Source organism: Henckelia pumila, chromosome 4 (assembly GCF_033568475.1).
Source record: "Henckelia pumila isolate YLH828 chromosome 4, ASM3356847v2, whole genome shotgun sequence".
In the NCBI taxonomy this organism is placed as follows: Eukaryota; Viridiplantae; Streptophyta; class Magnoliopsida; order Lamiales; family Gesneriaceae; genus Henckelia; species Henckelia pumila.
This window is the reverse complement of record NC_133123.1, coordinates 150,134,535-150,140,333: the sequence shown is the minus strand read 5'-3', so window position 1 is coordinate 150,140,333 and position 5,799 is coordinate 150,134,535. Positions and strand designations below refer to the sequence as shown.

The 5,799-nt window shown below is 41.3% G+C and overlaps 1 non-coding gene across 1 annotated transcript; it reads left to right on the top strand.

The window, feature by feature from the left end:
• Positions 1-1,504: 1,504 nt before the first annotated feature.
• On the top strand, positions 1,505-1,611 carry LOC140869915 (small nucleolar RNA R71). The gene has a single exon (XR_012146905.1). It is a non-coding gene; the product is annotated as a small nucleolar RNA R71 (small nucleolar RNA).
• Positions 1,612-5,799: the final 4,188 nt, after the last annotated feature.

The following is a 5,799-nucleotide window of genomic DNA, read 5'->3' as shown; positions in this document are numbered from 1 at the left end:
CTTGAATATGTTAAAAATAACTCTTTTTCCGTCCACACCCATCGATAACTCACCATTCTTCACCTCAATCTTGGCATCAGCAGTGGCCAAGAAAGGTCTCCCCAATATCAATGGCATATTTGCATCCTCCTCCCTATCTAGCACAACAAAATCCGCCGGAAAAATAAATTTATCTATTTTTACCAAAACATCTTCAATGATTCCAAGCGGATATGTGATAGATCTATCAGCTAGCTGCAATGCGATCATTGTGGGCTTCACCTCGCCAAGTCCTAAGCTCCTGAAAACAGAAAAAGACATCAGGTTAATGCTAGCTCCTAGATCGCAAAGTGCACTATTAAAATAAGAAGAACCAATAGTGCAAGGAATATTAAAACTCACTGGATCCTTCAGCTTTTGTGGCATCTTCTTTTGGAGCACATCACTACATTCTTCAGTTAAGCTCACCACCTCATTCTCTTGCAGCCTCCTTTTTCTTGGAAATCACCTCTTTAATAAACTTCGCATAATTCGGCATTTGTGCCAAAGCATCAGCAAAAGGGATGTTGATATGTATCTTCTTGAAAATCTTCAAGAATTTTGAGAACTGCTCGTTCACTGCCTTCTTTTTGAACCTTTGTGGGTACGGAAGAGGAGGTTTGTACATCGGTTTCTGCTCAGGTTCAGACTCTTTCTCCTCGACCTTCTTCTCGTCAACTGCAAATTTTTCAGACATCTTGCTCTCAGATTGGCCCTCTTTTTATTATTCACCTGCTTCCCACTCCTCAACATGATAGCATTACACTGCTCCTTTGGATTCACCTCAGTATTACTTGGGAATTGGCCTCTATTATTATCTTTCAGTGCGTTCGCCAACTTCCCAATGCTAGTTTCCATGGATTGCAATACAGCACCCATGTTGGCCACATGCGTCTCTAAGCTGTCAAGGCGAGTCTCAGTCCTCGCCATCCTCTTGCTCGATTCCTGCATAGAAGCATTAACAACATCCTCCAAAGGAGGCTTACCCTTACTCTTATTTGTATTGTATCTCGGAGGAGGATTCAACACATTATTATTATTTTCATATGAAAAATTCTCATGATTACGCAAACTAGGATGATATTGATTGGGTACACGATTACCTCGACAGTTGTTGTAATTCCTGTTGTTCACGTATTGAACTTGCTCCATACTCTCAAATCCATCAGCAGAATTTACGGCAGTTGCCAGTGATGCTGTCTCAGTAGAACTTTGATTCCTTTTGGTCAGTGCAACCAACTGTGTAGAAATAGTAGCCATCTGAGTAGTTAAAGCAGTGAATGCATCAACCTCATGAATTCCAGCAGGCTTCCTTATTGCAGACCTCTCACTCGGCCACTGATAACTGTTAACAGTCATTTGCTCAAGCATCTCATAAGCCTGTTTAGGAAATTTAGAAAATATTGAACCTCCAGCTGCATCATCCATAGAAATCCTCGTTGGGCCATTCAAACCATTGTAGAATAATTCAATCTGTTCCCCTGGAAAATTATGGTTTGGACACTTCCTAAGCAACTCCTTGTACCGCTCCCAAGCTTTATATAATAGCTCATAATCTTGCTGTTTGAAAGTAGTGATCTCAATTTTTAGTTGGGCAGACTTGGCAGGAGGAAAGTACTTAGCCAGAAATTTAGATGTCATGTCTTCCCATGTAGTGATACTCCCAAGAGGTAAAGACTGCAACCAACTACGAGCATTGTCCCTAAGAGAGAACGGGAACAATCTTAGTCTGATGTTGTCCTCAGTAACACCATGAATCTTTACTGTGTCAGCAATCTCCAGAAAAGTACGCAGATGCAAGTTCGGATCTTCAGTAGCTGCACCCCTAAACTGATTCTGCTGCACCATATTAATCAGAGCTGGCTTCAACTCAAAATTATTTGTCGTGATATTCTGCCGAGCTATCCCAGAATAATGAGTACTGATCACCGGTCGAAAGTGATCTCTGATAGGCACCGGAGCATTATTGACAACTCTTTCTCTTTCTCTTTCTTCAGCCATTTGTTGCAACTCTTCTCTTCTAACTTTTCGCAAAGCTTTATGTGACGATCCAGTTCTTAATCTCTCGAATCAAATAATAATCTAAGGTTCATGAATTAAGGCCAAGCATCAAAGCCAAAACCAAAAGAAAATTTTTTTTTTTAATCAACGTGGCTCGCTCGAGCGAGCCTCACCCCTCGCTCGAGCGAGAGCTGCTCGGGTCCAAGACCCCCCCTTGGCTCGCTCGAGCGAGCCTCGGGTTCCGCTCGAGCGAGCTGCACTCTGTGACGCCCGGGGCTGAAGAGGCAGGGAGTGATCGCCGGTGCCAAGAGGTTGCACGGACAATGAGCGGCTCCAGGTAGGCTTCTAGGCGGAGGGAGACATGAATGAACCGATTCCGTGCCGGAATGAGAGGGATTCTGAGACTGTGTAGGTATGGGACTACATGGTTGAGGAGGCTTAAAAAAAGATTTCATATGTACTGCTCATATCAAGAAGGTGCATCTTCTTTTCGGAAGCTCATCACATAAGAACTCCAAAGTTAAGCGTGCTTGACTTGGGGCAATTATAGGATGGGTGACCCCTGAGAAGTTTTCCAGGGTGCGTGTGAGTGAGGACATAAGCACGCTGAAAAGACCTGTCTTGATACAGTGGGGCGTTACAAATGGTATCAAAGCCGACCTATCTTAGTACGGTATGGTTCGGGGACGAACCAAGCGGAAGCTGGTGGGCATGTGACGCCCGGGGCTGAAGAGGCGGGGAGTGATCGCCGGTGCCAAGAGGTTGCACGGACAATGAGCGGCTCCTGAAAGGCTTCTAGGCGGAGGGAGACATGAATGAACCGATCCCGTGCCGGAATGAGAGGGATTCTGAGACTGTGTAGGTATGGGACTACATGGTTGAGGAGGGCTTAAAAGATTTCATATGTACTATTCATATCAAGAAGGTGCATCTTCTTTTCGGAAGCTCATCACATAAAAACTCCAAAGTTAAGCGTGCTTGACTTGGGGCAATTATAGGATGGGTGACCCCCTGGGAAGTTTCTCAGGGTGCGTGTGAGTGAGGACATAAGCACGCTGAAAAGACCCGTCTTGATACAGTGGAGCGTTACAAATGGTATCAGAGCCGACCTCTCTTAGTACGGTATGGTTCGGGGACGAACCAAAGCGGAAGCTGGTGGGCATGTGACGCCCGGGGCTGAAGAAGCAGGGAGTGATCGCCGGTGCCAAGAGGTTGCACGGACAATGAGCGGCTCCAGGTAGGCTTCTAGGCGGAGGGAGACATGAATGAACCGATTCCGTGCCGGAATGAGAGGGATTCTGAGACTGTGTAGGTATGGGACTACATGGTTGAGGAGGCTTAAAAAAAGATTTCATATGTACTGCTCATATCAAGAAGGTGCATCTTCTTTTCGGAAGCTCATCACATAAGAACTCCAAAGTTAAGCGTGCTTGACTTGGGGCAATTATAGGATGGGTGACCCCTGGGAAGTTTTCCAGGGTGCGTGTGAGTGAGGACATAAGCACGCTGAAAAGACCTGTCTTGATACAGTGGGGCGTTACAAAAATGTGATACCAGTGACCAAATCTACGATATAATAAATAAAAATTCAGGTTTTTTATAGATCCATTTTTAAAAATAAAAATTATTTAATTGGAAAGTTTATTACACTAGATATTATATTTTATCCAAATTGTTGTTTTTTTCGGTTAATCAAAAATACATGTTCTCTAACGTATTATAATTATTAATTAGATAATTAATTGTTCTTTAATTTTAATTTATCATAAGTAAATCTTTGAAATTCCTAACTCTCATCTAGGAATGAACCCACGTTCAAGACTTTCATTCTTGTCCAATAAATTATATTCTTTATTCAAAAGTGTAGGAAACTCATTTGCTAGATGTAACGTTTTTTTAATATATAATGTAATTACTATTGTAACTCTTTTTCATAAATTACTATCAATATAAAGAATAAATTCCCCTAATTAATTTGCTAACCTTTCATGTCCCTTGTCTTGTGTATATAAATCTCCAATTCCATTCATAACAATTCAAGTAATTTTTCATTCTCTACTTAATCTAAAATTTATCCTCCATGAAGAGTTCCTAATTTGTTGTTGCCATCTTGTATTTCTAGTTGACAACACAAATTGCTACGACCAACTCATTCCCTTTCATACTAGTATCTACTCATTCTTTTTATTAGATTAGAGTATCTGCATGAGAATTGAAGGCCACTAGAAATAATAGTATTTCAAGTGAAGACATTGGATACGGTGTACTTGTTCATATTTAAGAATTCCCGAGGTTTATATTATTTTTAAGCTATGTCGTCATGAAGTTGGAACAGAAGATGATCCACAACTGTCTTCCACCATGTGAATATGAGATTGAGGTAAGAGGGCTTATACTTATATATGTTTTAAAAACGTTCATGATCTTGTTTGCGAAAGTTCAATCGTACATATTACTTCGATTTTTATACAAGTTATTCCATACAACTCCTTGTTATGCACTGTTAGAATTCGACTTAAGAAGTGGTAAGGAATTCCGAAAACATGATAAGATATGATATGGCCCTGATGCGGTGGGTTATAATAACCGTTTAAGGCCTCGCCCCTTAGAGGAGTAAAAATTAGAGACTGATCAGTAGCCATGATTAACGAGATGAATAACAGTGTTATGTCTAAGTTTATGTTTCATTCCTGATATGTGTTGATGCTCAGTTTCAAGTTTTGTCTTGTCCTGATTTATGTTGCGACATGTGTTGGAACATGCTTCCTTTGAACTCCTATATATATGTATATTCGACATTTGCATGTACGATTGGCCCCCTCTTGCTGAGTGTTTCCCAAAACACTCACCCCCTTACTTCCCTCCCCAGATAAGAATGAAGATGAGTTAGATGACGATGAACAACACGCATTTTGGGGTTGGTGATCAAGTTCAAGATATGGAAATTCAAGAATTTATTTCAGTCTTATTTCTTACTATGTTATTGCTTCCATACTTGTGTTTTTATCTGTAAAAACAGTTATTGTTTATGAAATAGACTGGTTTTGGGCAAGATTTGTACTACGAGGCTTGTTGTTTCAATGTTAAATTGTTAAACAACGCCGATGTCAACTAGGCCCGGTTTCGGGGCGTGACACACTCTGTCCAGCTGCTAAAAACTCTGATTTTCTGTTGTACAATGAAGATTTATACTATATAACCTCTTCCAACAAAACCAAATGTACAAGAGAAGGTGATAACATCAAAAACTCAAACCCAACAAGATCATGTGTTATACATCTCAAAGTAGTAGAATCTCTAGACTAAAAGTTCAAGTCTAACAACTACAAGATCAATGTTCTTGTACCAACAAAGTTTGACAGAAACTAACAACTACACTGATCGTGATGACTCTGTACCTCGTGACTGTCCAGAACCTCTTTGAGGACACACCCTCGCAAAATGACCCGGCTGATGGCATATATGGCAACTCCCAAATATACCTCGGCACTGATCGGTCGGATGACTTCCACCACAACTGTTACAAAGCATTCCAAACTTCGGTTTTGAACCACTAGAACTCGATGAACTGCTCCCTGATCTCTTAAACTATTTTCCTCGAGCTTGCCAAAATTTCTTCTTACCACTGCTGCTACCACCACTATCAAATCGAGGAGGTTGTTGTGAAGTTGGTGCTGGGGGTTGTGACTGTCTCAGAGGCTGAGCAGCATACAAAGCTCCTCGCTGCTGTATCAAACCAGCTTCCACTCCTTTAGCATTATTCAAAGCCTCAGCAAAAGT